The sequence below is a fragment of the Panthera uncia genome, chromosome C2, assembly GCF_023721935.1.
Source record: "Panthera uncia isolate 11264 chromosome C2, Puncia_PCG_1.0, whole genome shotgun sequence".
Taxonomy (NCBI): domain Eukaryota; kingdom Metazoa; phylum Chordata; class Mammalia; order Carnivora; family Felidae; genus Panthera; species Panthera uncia.
In genome coordinates, this window is record NC_064810.1 from 74,376,417 (window position 1) to 74,394,499 (window position 18,083).

The 18,083-nt window shown below is 35.9% G+C and overlaps 1 protein-coding gene across 1 annotated transcript in view; it reads left to right on the forward strand.

The window, feature by feature from the left end:
• Window positions 1-18,083, forward strand: part of FGF12 (fibroblast growth factor 12) — a 263,779-nt gene that overhangs the window by 225,138 nt on the left and 20,558 nt on the right. The gene's annotated exons all lie outside the window — the stretch shown is intronic.

The window sequence follows — 18,083 nt, forward strand, 5'->3', positions numbered from 1 at the left end:
TTGCAGCTATCGGTGGGAAGACTTGCCACATGTGAAAGCACAGCAGAAGCAACAAATGAAATATGTATATGAAATGTGATAGAATCTGTGGGAGATGAAAATGTATATAACATATAATCTATTAACATGGATGCACCTCTATGAGGTAATTTAGCAACCTGATGATGAAGGTAAAGAACATGAATTACCCACATATGTCTGAATCTTTTCTTTTTATGGATTTGCAATCAAACACTAAACAAATAGGAAGACTTGTAGGTAAACGTTCATGCTAGCAGAATCATTTCAGTGGTCCATCATTTTTGTTGGGTCTGAGAAGATGCTTTGAGTGACTGACTTGTCACCCATTAGTTTGCAAAAGAAAATGACTCCAGGATTAAGTTATGAGTCCACAATCACAAACAAATCAATGTACACTAATAAGACCACTAGGTAGTAGAATGACTGGTAAGTTTCAGAGTTTCATAGACCTGCCCCTGTTCTTTGACTCAGTGTTCTCTTTGTATAAATACTAATTCTACTTTGAAGAACACACTCTCTTCTCCATTTACCATCCCTAGTTAAAACCATTAGTCAAATTACTCTGTTCTTATTTTGTTTATGTAAAAACTGTCACCCATTTTTGCCTTCTGCCTCTTGTTAGGTTACCAATGCCTGTTTTATGTAATAAGAGCAAAATACCTACAACCAAAATGGCTAAAAGCAAAGTATATTCACTATGTATGAGGTAAACAAAGTGACACTGTTATAGCAATTGAACTGCATTGGTCAAAATCATTTGATCAATGGAAAATACACACAATTATAAGTACAAAAACTATTTTACCTGGTCATCCTTCTCTATGTAACCAGAGCACTGTGGCATAACCAGCAAAGATCTCTAAACTGGATACTGTATTCTAATTCTGACCCTGCTATTATCTAGCAGCAGGATCTTAATTGTTTTATGTCCTCCCTCTGGAAACCTTGATTTCTTCATCTATAAAGTGGAGCATCAGACTATATATTTATAGCTTTAAATTTTAAGGATTCTATATTCACCATAAGGACAGAATTTATGAAGTTCCCTTGTTTTAGCACCTTTTATGAAATCAAACAAGTATGTTTATTATCTATCTGAATGACCGTATATTCAAAACATGATAGAGGTAAATTACATTCAATAACCTTGGACTTCAGAGAAAAGCATTAAGTGAACCAGGCCCCTTACTTTTCATTTCTCTTTAGTGGTAAATGTGTTTACTTTGAATTATCCTTCTGAAGGCTCATCATCACAGCAAGGTGCATTGCAGAAAAGATATTTATAAAAAAAACAACTATAAGTCTAGCTTTTCAATTCTATCATAACTATTTGTCTAGCAGATTACTCTTTAGGCTGTCGAAATAAAAGTGACTGGTGTGACTGTATGTGTGGGCTTGATTGAGACTGAACAGAGCACACCTGTGAAATGTGGTTTTATAGCAATGCCAGGGATAGAATATCAGGTCTCAGTCTGCTCACACCTGCTAGGTGCCTGCATGATACCAGGATTCTTTCTATTTGCTTTTTTTTAAATCTTAAATTCCTTCTAGATTAATAAAAGGTTTTGTGATGTGTGCAATACCTTACAACAACATCACAGCAATCCTGCCTCACAGGTGTTCTGCAGCCACAGTGCCTCCCAGCCCACATTTCTCATTCATTGACCATAACAGTAGTTCCTCACTGAGAAATGTTCCAGTCACTGAGTGTTGTAATCACTGCCAGGAAGATATTTAAATGAAAGTGTAATTTAAACCCAATGAACAAGCAACACAAGCAAATTCTGGGGTTATTTCTTCCAGTGACAGTGGGAATATTTATGTAGCCTGCCTACAGTGACTCATTAGCCCAATAAAAGCCCTTTACTGCATATTCACAGGTGAATGTCCACCATTCTCTGGAGCCCACAGTGTTCTTGGCAGCTTTGATTGAAATTTGGATAGTATTGCCGGAGAATTTTGAGGTTCTCTGGATCTTGGGATTGATCCAAGTCATGGAAAGGCTGAAAAGTGAAAGTAGAGTCCAAATAAGGGCAATGATTTTTATTTAATGTATATTCCTTGTACTAAGACTCAAGGTTATCCTGGCACTGTAATCACTGGAACATGAAAAATGGGGTAAGGAATCCTGTTTATCCTCCTCCACTCAACTAGTCCATTTGGATGGTGGCTTTAATGGGAGCTTCGTTGATCCTCTTCCTTCAGTAACTTTTCACAGGAAGTACACCATTTCTTGGTATGGGATTGGATGATCTTAGAGTATATCCTTGTAGTCATGAGGCTTTTGTTTGTTGTGTGAGCCAGAGTAAGTAGATTTCAATTTCAGAGGCTAAGTTTTATCACATTTAAAATGGAACATTTTAGGGGCCTCTGGGAGCTCAGTCGGTTAAGCGTCCGACTCTTGATTTCAGGTCAGGTAATGATCTCACCGTCATGGGATTGAGCCCCGAGTCAGGCTCTGCACTGAACAAGGAGCCTCTTGGGATTCTCTCTCTTCCTCTCTCTCTGCCCCTCCCCCACTCATGTGCTCGCATGCAATTGCACGTGCGCTCGCTCTCTCTCTCAAAATAAACTTAAAAAAATAGAACTATTTTAAATGCAGCTGTACTCTATATTAGAGGTCTGAAAGCCATATTTAGCTAGTAGGTTAATTTTACTTGACCAACAGCTTTTTCCTCTCTTAATTTATTTTTTGTAGTGGTAATACATTCACAGAGCAAAACAAATCTATTTCTTACAGCTTTATTCTCCAACTTCCCAGATCCCTTCCCAGGAGACAAAATACCAACACAAGCTTCTTGTGTATCCTTCAACAGACTTCTAAGCACAATACAAGCAAAACCTACTTGTGCATATGTGCATATATATACATATTTAACACAAATGGTAGCATGTGTGTTAATGCTAACACAAATGGTAGCATGCATTTTATATGTAGGCACACACACATAGATTGCTGCTTTTATTTAACAGTTCATCGTAAAGATCTTTCCATAGCCATACATAATGAGCTGCTTTATTGTTTTCAGCTGGTATATAATAGCCCATTGTGTGGACGTGCCAGAATTTATCTAATCCTCTGTTGAAGGACATTTGATTGTTTCTGTTATTTTGATATTGCAAGCACCTTTATTATGAGTATAATGTTGAACATACTCCATTTTGTACACAAGCCACTATATCTGCAGGTCAAATTTCCAAAAGTGGGTCAATGGGTGTTTGCATTATAATATGAGAATTTATTTGCATTCCCTAATGGCACTCCTTTGGCTGCATCCCACAAATTTTGATGTTTTGTGTCTCATTGTTATTCAGCTAAAACTATTTTGAATATCCTTTGTGATTTCTTTCTTGACCCATGGATTCTATATAAATCTGTTGTTTAGTTCCAAATATGCAAGGCCCTTGAAGATATTTATTTTATTAATTTTCTAATTAAATTTTGTTGTCAGTGAACATACCCTGTAAGATATCAGTCTTTTGACTTTTTATATGGGCTAGCATTTTATCTTGGTGGACGTACCATGTGAACTCACATAAATATTCATTTCGCTTTTGTTTGGTAATGTGTTCTACAGTATTAATTAGGTCAGGTTGTTTGAAGTATTCTGATTTTCTAGATCTCTACTGAGTTTTGCCATGTGTTCTAACAATTATTGAGAGAAGATTATTAAAGTCTGTAGTTATGATTGTGGATTTATTTGTTGACTTCTTTCAGTTCTGTCACTTTTGTATATCTTGAAGTACTATTATTAGGCACATATATAAGTAAGATTATTGTGTCTAAGTCCTGATGCACTGACCCCCAGTTGTTATGGAATATTCCCTTTTACCTCTGACAATACTCCTTGTCTTGAAGTATCCTTTGTCTGATATTAATATAGCCATATCTGCTTTCTTATGCTTACTATTATTGTATATATCATCTCTATATTTTTATTTTCAACCTCTATGAGACCTAAGGATATCACTTGCGGACAGAATATTGTCTAGTTTTACATTTTTGTTTGGTCTTGCCTTTTCATTGCAGTGTTTACTTTGTTTACATTGAAAGTGATACTTGATATGGTTGGCTTTAAATCTACCATTTGCTATTTGTTTTCTATTTATCTCATCTGATTTTTGTTTTTCCATCTCTCTTATTATTTCTTTTCAATTAGTGTGTTTCATGTTCCATTTAAATCCTTATATTGGCTTCTTAGTTCTACCGTTTTTGGTATTATAATTATAGTTTTTGCTCTAGAGAGTATAATAGGGATTCTTACTGAATTACAGCCTACTTAGATTGATAATAAGACACTTGACATAAAATATAAGAACTATATTTGTGAGTTTGAGCCCCACATCAGGCTCTGCGCTGACAACACAGAGCCTACTTGGGATTCTTTCTCCCTCTCTCTCTGCCCCTCTCCCACTCACGCATGTGCACACACATACTTTCTCTCTCAAAATAAATACACTTTTAAAAATATATAAGAACCATAAAACAATATATTTTAACTAAACCCCTGTCTGTTCCACAATGTCATCACACACACACACACACACACCCTCACATTAGAACCCTTTCAGTGCAATTTTTTTAATTGAAAGGAGAAAAAGTATATTCTTTCATATTTGTCAACATATTTATGATTTCCAGTGATATTTATCCCTTCCTATATAACCTAGTTACTATCTGGCATCCTTCAGTATGAATAACAACTTTAAGCATTTATTATAATTCAAGTCTGATGGAAGTGAATTTACTTTTTTTGTTTATCTGAAAATATTTTTACTTTACCTTACTGATTTCGAAGGATATGCGCACTGGATGAGTTCAGTTTGCTTTTTATTTTAGCACTTTAATGACTTCATCTCATTATCTTCTACTTCCCATTGTTTAGTGGTGCTTGATGTGTCCTTTTCCCTTATCTGCTTCATTTTAATTTTTTTTCTTTATTTTTCATGAGTTTGGTTATAAAGTACCTGACTATGGTTTTGATGTATTTATCCTGCTTTGGATTTGCTTAGCTTCTTCAATTTAGATCTATAGGAATTTTTATATTTACTGTATTTGGTAAATTTTAACCATATTTATTCATTGTTTATGCTTTATTCTATTTCTTTTGTGTCCAAATAGGTTAGACTATTTGATATTGTCAACAGATTGCTGAGTGTGTGTGTGTGCGCGCACACATGCGCTTATGTGTGTGTTTAAATCTTCATTTAGCTGTGTAATTTAGCCTGGATAATTTTAATTAGTCTGTCTTCAAGTTCATTGATGCTTTCATTTGCCAGTTTCCAGTTTGTTAATAAGTACCTCCAATATTTTTTTTACCTCAAATATTGACCTTTTCAGTTCTAACACTTTCATTCAGTTCTTCTATCATTTCCTTTTTTATTCTGCTGATATATCTTATTTGTTTACTCATTATGTCCTTATTTATCTTTAATTCCTATAGCATTTACAGGAGCTATTTTATTTTTTATTTTTTTAGTTTTTAAGAGACAGCAAGCAGGGGAGAGGGGCAGAGGGAACGAGAGAGAGAATCTCAAGTAGGCTTCACATTCAACGTGGGATCCAACACGGGGCTTGATTCCCTGGGATCATGACCTGAGCAAAAATGAAGACTTGGATACTCAACTGACTGAGCCACCCAGGTGCCCCATAGGAACTGTTTTAAAGTCCTTGCCTATTAAAGACTGGATCATCTGGATCATCTTATTTTTTTTTCTTTATTGAAATTCTTAATTGGCTGATTGTGGGTTACATTGTCTTGCTTATATCCATGTTTTATAATTTGTATAATTGTATATTAGACATTTGTATGATATGTTGTAGACTGCATTGCATTATCTTTTGATAAAGATTGTGTGTTTATTTCCTGGCATTTAGATAAATAACTAGTAAATATTCTTGATCTTGTTGGTGTGTGTGTGTGTGTGTATGTGTGTGTGTGTGTGTGTGTGTGTGTGTTTAGGTCTTGGTTATTTTGTTTCTATCTTTAATCTGGGAGGGTGCAGGGGGACCCTATTTACAATGTGATCATTAAACTGTGACTTTTCTGAGGTCTCCCGTGAATGTCCATTATCAAGGTCTCTGCTTTCTGGCTTGTCTAGAAGTTCAGCATATCCCAGCCCTGCATAACCTGGAAACTGTTGCCTCATATACTTGTCCAATATTCATAATGGATACATCAGGAAGTTAAGTTTCATACTGGATATTATGACTTCATAAAAGTTGACACCTAGAGTTTTAAAAATTGGAAAATTTCATGTAAAAATATATTTCCAACCTTACTTGATAATTTCTGGGGCCCTTTAGAATATTCAAATGACTTCCCAAAAGTATAATAATGGTTTTATTTAAATATGGGAATTTGGGGGCACCTAGGGGGCTCATTTGGTTAAACATCCGACTCTTGATTTCAACTCAGGTCATGGTCTCATGGCTCTTGGGTTTGAGCCCCACATCAGGCTCCATGCTGACAGAGCAGAGCCTTCTTTGGATTCTCTCTCTCCTTCTCTCTCTCTGCCCCTCACCCGCTCGCATATAGTCTCTCTCTTTCTCAAAATAAATAAATAAACTTTGAATATGGGAATTTGAAAATATCCCCACTTTTGTCTTTATCCCCAGAAAGGAAAACAGAAGCTGAGACACCAGAGGCATGCTTCATCTTTCATGTATCTGCTGAGGGTATTCAATGTACTTGCCTTGATTTTCAAACTCATAAGTATGTACTGTATACATACTTCACAGCAACAATGGTGTTTTTAATGGAGAATTGCACTGTTCCCTCAATGTCTGCTCTCTTGTCTCTAGAATGTTCAGAATCCTAGAAGTAATTTTGGTGATAACAGTTAATTGTAATATGATATATTCTCTTATTCACTGGCCTTCTCCAATTGCTCATTCCCATACTCACAAGCTTTTGGCTAGAGGCCAAGTCAAATGGCTATGTGGTATTATGCCTCATTAGGAGATGTTAAGAATCTGAAAATTACCACATCACTTATCTCAGATTGATAAAAACATCCTCTACCCAGAAAAGAGAAATAGCCAGATTTATCTGTGTACTCTGTTTAACCTTGATTAGCCTGTTAACAGGCAAAAGAAACTCGACACATTATTTGAATTTGAGTGACTTTTCTCAATCTTTTGCTCAGGCTAACGCTTCTCATTTGTGATATCAGATATCACCTAAAAAAGTATATCTAGAAGTACATAAAGTGAGTGATAGGCCAAGGACTACTTAAAGCACACCTTTACTGTCTTAATTATTCAACCTTATAGTGAAGGTATGATTAGTATTAATTTACAGATAATAAAACTGAGCTTCAGAAAAATAAAATAACTTGTCCAAGTTAAGAAATTGGGGATTTGAATCTTTATGTCTGTCTGCTTCCAAAATTGTTTCTAATATACCAGTTTTCATCATTTTATGATGATATAAATTTACCTTGTTGTCTTGTAAGATATTGCAGGGACTATGTTAACAAAGAAGCTTTATTTTTAGAGAAATTAGCTCAGTTTTCCAGTAAAAATTATCTCAAAAGTGTATAGGTAAATATTCCATATCTGTTGAGGTTTTTTTTTAAGTTATAAAATTAGATTTGTTCTAGTCAAAGCAACTCAGTTTAAAAAAAAATGCTTCATTTGAGATAATGTATTTTAGCATTTTCTTTGCCTCTTGTCAGGATGGAAAACAAAAGTTCTCTTGCTTGACTGAATATCATTATGTCTGACAATGCACTTGGCAAAGCAGCTGCTAATACACCAAGGATCTTCAAATTCTATACATCTAAAAGCCATTAAGAAAGTTAGCCAACCAGGAGCTTCACATCCAAATATTCAAAGGAAGTATCTACCTCTGGAGTTATAACCAAAGGAAGTATCTACCTCTGGAGTTGTTGGACATAAATTGTGTGGCAAGAATCATCATGTTTTTTAATTTCTTTCTTCCTTCTATACAACCTAGTAAAAAGCACAGCAAATAAGGGAGATGCTTTTATGCATTAAAAAGAGTTTAGATTTTGGTTTCTAATTGGAATGGAAAAAAAAAACAAAATGAGAAGGCCCTTTGTATTTAGTATGTTTCAAAAATTAGTAATTTTTACATATCATAAAGTCATTAGTCATAACTACTTATATAATAGGCAGGTTTTTTCCTCTGATTACATTTCCTATTATGTTTTCTTAATAGTAATATAGTACCACAATTTTTGGTAGATAAGCACTGTTTTTAAATACCAATATTTTATGCAGACTCCTTAATTTCAAGAAATTATTTAACTATTGAATATGAATGCTAAAGCTATGGAAAGTTTAAATTAAAAGGGACATTTGAGATCACTTAGTCCAATAAAATTCTCTTTATGCTTAGGGGAACAGGGAATTTAAGACAAAGTGATCTTCCGAATTTAAACACAAATTACACATATACAGGAATAAAAATCTAGGTTTCATGAAGTTTTTTTCCAGCAAATTATTTTGATTCAGAGTAGATTGTTTTTAATTCCATCAACTATGGAGAATATGAGGGAAATTAACAATCATGGTGCTTGCTTTCATGGAGCTTAATCCATATGTAATATCATGCCAACTAGTGTTAAGTTATGGAGGAAAAAACAGCAAGATAAAGGATTAGAAAGTGAGGAGGAGGTGCTGAATTATGCAAGGTAGTCAGGAGAGCTCTCTGAGATAGTCACATCTGAGCAGTGACCTGAATGAAATGAGAGATCAAGCCGTGTTAATATGTTATTGAAGATGTTTTCAAGAACAGAGGATACCAATTGGGAAGGACTCGAAATGGGCTCTCCTTGTTGTTTTGAGAAATGGCAAGGAGACCAGTGGCTGCAGTGCTATGAATGTTCATTCATCCATTGCACATTCATCCCATGGAGCATGGTAGCTAAAGCAGTAAGGAGGAAATGGGAATCTATAAGGCACGGGATGAAGATAAATTGTAATTGCACTGCCATTTAATTATATTAACCATACAGGATTATTCAAGTCGTCTTCCTGCTTCAGTTGGGAAGCATACATTTTGCAAGTAAAGCTACTAGGAGGAAAAGCAGTTGTGAGTGATATCGCTCTAAAATGTAGTGACTTTTAAGGTTATGGTGTCAAGTCTTCTATGTAAAATAAGTACTTTCAAATGATTGTGTAGGTCTTTATAGGTATCAGAGAGCTTGCACATGTGTTATGTAATTTGATCATTATAGCTCCATGAGTCTGTAGCAAATGTATCTTCAGTTCATAGTAGAGGAAGTTGAGGTTCAGACAGGTTAACTGATTTGCCAAAGGTTAGTTTGACAATGTGGAAAATTGTTTAGTGGATAATAAGCCAGAAATTTAGAGAATCCAAATGATTTTGCAGAGAATATTTATTGCGCATTTCTTCACGTGTTATGAGTAATAGTATTTTTCTATTCTGTTCATTTTATACTTATTATTATTATTATTATTATCATAAGAACTTGCAAATGGTTACTTTGAACCTAGGCAGTTTTACAAGCAGTATTTAAATAAAACATGTAAGTATGTGCATTATATAATGGCCTATAATAAAAAGTGCGAAGTAGAATAAGTGAGTTGGAGGGAAAACATTTTTTATTGAATAAATTACATGATCCCAAAGTGTTATTTTTTCATCTTGAACAAAATTTGTCCACAACCTATGAATGAATGATTGTTATTGGTATAAAATTGTCATGCATTATATGTTAGCTAATTATGTGGAAAAAACTTGATTTTGAAAGAGGGCAAAGTTTTAGGAAAGTAATATTTGTCATTTTACTTAATCTTTGCCACATTTTTACCCTTCTATAGCTTTTTTATTAACAAATAACATACATGGGGCACATGGGTGGCACAGTTAGGCGACCGACTTTGGCTCAGGTCACGATCTCACGGTTCGTGGGTTTGAGCCCCGCATTGGGCTCTGTGCTGACAGCCTGCTTCAGATTCTGTCTCCCTCTCTCTCTGCCCCTCCTCTGCTCACACACTGTCAATCTCTCTCTCTCTGTCAAAAATAAACATTTAAAAAATCAAAAAAGAAAACAAATAACATACATGGAGAATGTGCAAATTATAACAGAGCTCAATTAATTTTCCTAAAGTGAACACACTCATGTAACCAGCTCCCAGACCAAGAGGTAGGCCATTCCCGACATCCCAGAGTCCTCCCTTTCCTTCATTCCAGTAACTACCCTCGCTGAACACTATCCTGTGTTCTATCACAATACATTAGTTTCACCTGCTTTTGAGCTTTATGTAAATAGAATCATACAGTGTGGGTAGCAGTTATTTTTGTTTGGCTTCTTTTGCTCCACATTATGATGGTGAGAATCATCCATATTACTGCTTACAGTTGTATTTTGTTTATTCTCACTGTTTTGTAGTATTTTGTGATTATCTGAATGTACTACATATCCATTCTGCTATTGATGGCCATTTGGGTTGTTTTCATTTGGGGACTATTATAAATAGTGTTTCTATGAGCATTCTTGTATATGTCTTCTGGGAGAGAGAGAGAGAGCAAGAGAGAGAGGGGTTTCATTGGTGTATAAATCCAGGAATAGAATTACTGGATCATAGGATATACTTATATTTACAAACACTGCCCAGTTTCCAAAATGTGTTTGTTTTTTTTTTACCAATTTATTCTCCTATCATTTATGTATAAGAAGTCCACGTGTTCCACATCTTTGTCAACACTTGGCATTATCTATCTTTTTATTTTAGTTGTGTTTGAATATAACCCATGCTGGATTTTTTTCCAGGTTTTTGAGGTACAATTGACAATTGAGAATGTATATAAGATTGTGAGATATTCAAGACAAGTAAGCTAATTAACATATCCATCACTTTGCATAATGTCTGTCTTCTTTCTTTCTTTCTTTCTTTCTTTGTGTGGTTCTAACACTACTTTATGGTCCAACAACCAGTCCTACTAGGGAATATATCCAAAGGAAATGAAATCAGGATCTTCAAGAAATATCTATGTATCCATCTTCATTTTAGCATTTTTCACAATAGCCAAGTTAGGGAAACAACCTTAGTATCTGTTGGTGGTTGACAGGTAAAGAAAACTGGCACTAATACATATATAGCAGGATGTTACTCAGCCTTAAAAAAAAATCCTGCCATTTGCAAAATCATAGATGAAGCTGGTGGACATTAAATTAAGTGAAATAAACTATATGCAAAAAGATAAGCTCTGCTTAATCTTATGTGTGGAATTTTGTGTTTGTTTTTTTTTTATTTTTTTAAATACGAAATTTATTGTCAAATTGGTTTCCATACAACACCCAGTGCTCATCCCAACAAGTGCCCTCCTCAATACCCATCACCCACCCTACCCTCCCTCCCACTCCCCATCAACCCTCAGTTTATTCTCAGTTTTTAAGAGTCTCTTATGTTTTGGCTCCCTCCCTCTCTAACCTCTTTTTTTTTCCCCTTCCTCTCCCCCATGATGTTCTGCTAAGTTTCTCAGGATCCACCTAAGAGTGAAAGCATATGGTATCTGTCTTTCTCTGTATGACTTATTTCACTTAGCATAACACTCTCCAGTTCCATCCACATTGCTACAAAAGGCCATATTTCATTCTTTCTCATTGCCATGTAGTATTCCATTGTGTGTATAAACCACAACTTCTGTATCCATCCATCAGTTGATGGACATTTAGGCTCTTTCCACAATTTGGCTATTGTTGAAAGTGCTGCTATAAACATTGGGGTACAAATGCCCCTATGCATCAGCACTCCTGTATCCCTTGGGTAAATTCCTAGCAGTGCTATTGCTGGGTCATAGGGTAGATCTATTTTTAATTTTTTGAGGAAACTTCACACTGTTTTCCAGAGTGGCTGTACCAGTTTGCATTCCCACCAACAGTGCAAGAGGGTTCCCGTTTCTCCATATCCTCTCCAGCATCTATAGTCTCCTTGTTCATTTTAGCCTATATGTGGAATTTTGAATAAACTTGTAGAAGCAGAAAGTATAATCATGGATACAGGGGCTAGGAAGAGAAATGGGGACATGTTGGTCAAGGGGTTCAAAATTTTAGTTATACAAGATGAATAAGTTCTGGAGAGCTAATGTACAACCATGTGACTCAAGTCAACAATATTGTTTTCTATAGTTGAAATTTACTAAAAATGCACATCTTAAGTGTCTTTACCAAATGTTTTAATATGATAATTATTTCCCCACTTTATTCATGGTAAAACAAAGATTTATCAGGGCGCCTGGGTAGCTCAGGCGGTTGAGCGTCCGACTTCGGATCAGGTCATGATCTCACAGTCCGTAAGTTCGACCCCCACGTCAGGCCCTGTGCTGACAGCTCGGAGCCTGGATCCTGCTTCTGATTCTGTGTCTCCCTCTCTCTCTGCGCCTCCCCCACTCATGCTCTGTCTCTCTCACTCTCAAAAATGAATAAATGTTACAAAAAATTTAAAAAAAACACAAAGATTTATCAAAATTAAGTGGTATGCCCAAGACCATACAACTAGAGAACAGAGTCAATACTGTCATTCAATTCCGTTTTATCACACAGTCTTTTCTGTTTCCTTAGAATATTTTTCTTTAATTCAACAAGAATAAATTGAATGCTGAATATGCTGGGCTTCATAATAAGCATTGATGAGGAACATGGTTTTGGAGCAAAGCTCAGAATGTCTAGGATAGGAACAAGAAAAAACACAATACAAGAGGCAAAGTGCATTAAATACTACAAAAAAAAAAGCAATTCTATAAGAAACTAAATGAGGGAAAGTTCACAATTACCTATAATGACTGAGAAAAGCGTTTGTCATGGTTCAATTGGATAGAGAAATAGAACAACCTGAGGAAAGTACAATTTGAGGACAGGAAAGTATGGGCATGTCAAGGAATTTGGATATGATAAAAACACAATTGGCAATTATAGCCAACCATGAAAAAAATATAACATTTTAACCATCAAATATCCTCAGTTTCTGTCTCCTTGTTCCTCATGGTATTTATATATAAAGGAGGTGAGAGGGGCCATTCAAATGAAGGTGAGAGGGGCCAAGGCTGGCACAGTTATAGGCTGACCGAGGAGGAAAGGCCTCATCCTGGGCAATGGCAGATGCTAAGACTGGAGGGGAGAAGCCTGAATCTGTGTAGGATATCAATGCAGAGAGAAGAGTAAGGAAGAAATTCAGTATTGAAGAGGGATCAAGGTAGAGTATGAAACTATGAGATTGGGGATCAGAGAGAGAAATTGTATAGAGAATAGGTAAGAATCAAATGAAGTGGGGAGAGACTGAAAGGAATCCTGAATGGTTGGCCTGGGTTTAAGTGGTGTTCCAACATTCCTTGTCATCTGGATTGAAATGGGCAGGTATTCTTAATTTTCTAGGACAAGGCAAGAGTGAATAGGCATTTGGAATGTGAAATAGAATTGGTCACATAGTGGCTTGTACAATGCTGGAACAAAAACATCAGTTGTTTTTCGTTGCAAATTCTACTAAAAGAATGAGTGATCAAAAGTAATTTTGGGACCCTATCAAAGGTCATATTCATATTCCAGTGAAATCCAGGTCAGCTGAAGTTGAATACACTTAAGATTTGGAAAGATTTTTTTAACTGTTTTTGTTTGTTTGTTTTTGTAGGATTTGAAAAAGTTCTGTATAATAAATGTGGAAAATAAACATAAAAATAAAGCATTCCACGTATCTATATACATGATGCACATGTGGAGATGTTTCTACTTCATCAACAAATATTTTTACAAGTCTTGCTATGTACCTACATTGAACTGATTGCTCAGGATAATAGATATGAACACAATTTATGAGATGCAATATGACTGTTTAATCTTTCAAAGATGGAAAAAATCCTCCTTTTTATACTTGTTCATTGCTCTGCTTTAATTAGATGCACTGGATTAAGGTAATCCAGGATTTTATCACCTTTAGCTCTGAAGTCTATTCGTCTCCACTACACATTAGATTTATTGTCGTTGTGAACCCACTTGCTTTTTAACCTCAGATCCTCTTCTGAATGTCTGTGACTGCCCGAGTGTTTGCTGAAAGCTTTAGCTAATGTTTTTAAAGTTTATTTGTTTATTTATTTTGAGAGAGACAGCAAGTGGGAGAGGGGAAGAGAGAGGGGGACAGAGGATCTGAAGCGGGCTCTGTGTTGACAGCAGAGAGCGTGAGGCAGGGCTTGAACTCACAAACTTTGAAATCATGACCTGAGCCAATGTTAGACACTTAACAGACGCCCCTAGATATTTTTTTTTAAACAAGTATGTATGTGTAATTTGTTTTAGTATGGTGGAAGTAATATATGCAGAATAAAGCTTAACTTACAGCCTAGGGCCCTGGATACTGCAGCAGATATAAACTTCTGTGACAAAAACACAGAATTAAGTGTCTAGTTACATGATTGATTGTATTTTTCTTGCTATAAACAAAAACTGAAGAAGAATAATGAGTTGGAATTTTTGTAAATTCTGAAAGCTTACAACATGCTTCCACATTCTTCGTCTTAGTTTCCATAAAATAATTTATAGTTGCATATGTAAAATTCAAAGATTAATCACTTACCTAAAGTCTCACATCGAGTAGGTATGGATCCAGAAGCAAAATTCTGATTTTCTTATTCTAACTAGCTGGACATTTAATTTCTCATTACACAATTGGGGCACCTGGGTGGTTGGGTAAGTTAAGTGTCTGATTCTTGATTTTGGCTCAGATCATGATCTCACAGTTTGTTGGATGGGGCCCTGTATCAGGCTCTGCACTGAAAGTGTGGAACCTGCTTGGGATTCTCTCTCTGCCTCTCTCTGCCCCTCTCCCTCTCACACTCTCTGTCTCTCTCTCACTCTCTCAAAATAAATAAACTTAAAAAAAAACTAAAAGAATGATAATAGCAACTGTATTGTAAATTTTTAAATGTACAACTTCGTATTTATGTTGAAATTATATAGTGTAAAAGTTGCACTTAGAATGATTGTCCAAGTTTGCTCAGTGTTCTTGTTTCCCTCACTATTTCTAGAAGTGCCTACACTAAGCTTCTGACATTTTTTTCCACCTGAAATGTTTTGCCCTAGCCAGATATTAGTTGCCTTATTTCTGAACTCTGACTCTGTAGCCTCCTTGGAATGACATTAAATGGGGTACTCCACTTGACTTTCCGTTTCTTTTTTTTAATGTTTATTTTTGAGAGAGAGAGATAGAGGGAGAGAGAGAGAGGGAGAGAGCACGAGAGGGGTAGGTGCAGAAAGAGAGATGCACACAGAATTTGAAGCAGGCTCCAGGCTCTGAGCTGTCAACATAGAGCCCGAAATCGGGCTCGAACTCTTGAACTGTGAGATCATGACCTGAGCCAAAGTCGGATGCTTAACCAACTGATCCACCCCGGCACCCCGACTTTTCACCTCTCATTCGGACCTGAGTGCTGTGTCTGGGATCCCCCTTCACCAGCTCAGAAGTTCAAGACCCAGTCCCTGCCTAATGCTATTCCTGGCTCATGTTCCTGCCCAATATCCTGGACTTTTACTGTTTCAAGAACAGACTTTAAACAATTGCAAAACCAAACAGAAACCTCATAGTTCATCATTTACTCAATCAAACTGTTATTTTTAATCATGTATACAAGACAATGGAGTAATTATCTTTGATGGAAGTGGGTTTTATGAGGTTGTATGATGGCTAGTCTCAAATCAGCAGCCATCACTACTATCTAATCTAATATCAAGATATTTCCATCTCCCCCCAAAAAAGACAAAAACAAAACAAAAACAAACATACAAAATTCCTCTCTTCTCATTTACCTGACCCCCAGCTCTTGGCAACCAGTTATCTAATTTTTTTGTGTCTGGATTTGCCTATTCTGGATATTTGATATAAATAGAATCATACAATATATGGCCTGTTCTGTCAGCTTCTTCCACCTAGCATAATGTTTTTGAGGTTCATCCATATTGTCACATGAATCAGTACTCCACTCTTTTTTGTGGCTGAATAATATCCCATTGTATGGATGTACCACATCCTGTTTATCCATTCATTCATTGATAGATATTTGAGTTGCTTCCACATTATGCATAATGCTGCTGTGAAGATCTGTGTACCCGTTTCTGTGTAGATGTGAGTGTCCCTCTCTCCTAGATATGTACCTACAAGTAGAATGGCTGGATCATATGGTGACTGCATGCTTAACTTTTTTGCAGACCTGCCAAACTGATTTCCGCAGCTGCTGCATTGTTTGCATCCCCACCAGCAGTAGATGAGGGCTGTAGTTTCCTCACATCCTCACCAGTACTTTTTATGACCCATCTTTTTTATTACAGCCATTGTAGCAGATGTGAAGTGGTCTTTAGTCTTTCGTTTCTCTGATTCTTAAGCCAGTACGTTTACTTAAAATTGAGAGTGTCCTATGGCATTATAGTGTTATTATCAATATAGTATAAATAGATATGCATATAAATATTATAAATATGTCAATAATATATATTATCTATCTATATTATGTATGTGTAGATTACACATATACACATACATAATGTTTACAACCACCTTTCCATTCCCCTTCCCATCTTTGTAGTCTCACTTTTTTGCTCTGTAATTTTAGAACCACTTTAAATTAAGAAAGCGTCTTAACCATTGTCTTTTTTGTCACTGAAGGCCTTCACCAGCACCCATCGACATGTCATTGTAGTTTTCTGCAAAGGAAGCTAAGGGACTAGTCTGTATCACCTAGAAGGACATGACTTCACGCAGCTTTAGTCCCACATATTCCTCAGTCACTTAACTACAGGTGTAACTGCATGAAACCATTGGGGCCTTACACTTAAAGGGTTACAAGGAAGAGATTCTTCCAGCACATCACAAAGGCAGCAGGGATGATTGTGAATCTGTTTTGCATATAGGATTCTTATTTACATATAGCTAAAGAAGATGTTATCACAATTGTTTTTCTTCTGCTTATATTAGAAGGGGAGGAATTTCTTCTCTCCATGGAATATACTTTGTCCATTTGACATGTTAGGATTTGATTTTATTGTATTGGTTATAAAATTTCATTGTAAGTCACTAAACAAGACTCGGGCAGAAAAGGTGATTTTGAGAGGCAGCGATTCTAAAAGCAATAAATGTGAGTTCTGGCATTGGTGCAGTAATTTTTTTTTTGGTGTAACTCTGAATTAATCATATAACCTTTTGGCTATATCACTTACTAATGATGAAGTTGAAATAGAAGATATTTAAGATTCCATCTTGAATTCAACTTTTATTCTATGTTTCACTGAAGATCACACAGTGTAGTGGTAATATTTTTTTTCTACTGCTTATCTCTGGGTGTTTTGTTTTTATACCTGAAATTTCAACTACTAAATTTAAAAAATGTTACAGAGAAATGAAAGGGAAAGTTACTAACATTAAGCAAAGAGGTAGTGTACTGGTGATTTAATGCAACAAGTTTTGACTGCATAGTAACTTTGTGTACATATAAGGTGGTCCCTTCAGAAACATCTGTGAGCCTGCGGGTGCTGTGGTTGTGTTTGATTTTGATTCCCAGAGATACATTTTATATGATAAAGATCACTAAAATGTGCAATAGTCATTCTCTTAAAGTTATAAAAGATTTTACTGGCACCAGATCTGGGCACAGCTTTGAATGATGTTAGCCCAATGGGTGATTCAAACCTGAATAGTTGTCTTCTGTGAAGGAAAGTTTGTCTAGAAAGGAAATCTTGGGATGCCTGGGTGGCGTGGTTGGTTAAGTGTCTAACTCTTGATTTCAGCTCAGGTCATGATCTCAGGGTTGTGAGATCGAGCCCCACATCAGGCTCTGTGCTGACAGCACAAAGCCTGTTTGGGATTCTCTCTCTCAAAATAAATAAACTTTCTAAAAATTTTTTTAAAAAGAAAGGAAATCTTGCCTCTTGATTTTGTATGATGAATCTTTATAACCAAGTGCTATCAGAAATTATGTGCTATTGCCTCTGATTTGTTCTTAACAGAGAACCTATATTTCAGGTTCATTGCATTTAAGCATATGCTAGTTAACTTTTTAAATCCGTCCTCTCTTTTGTATCTCCTTTTC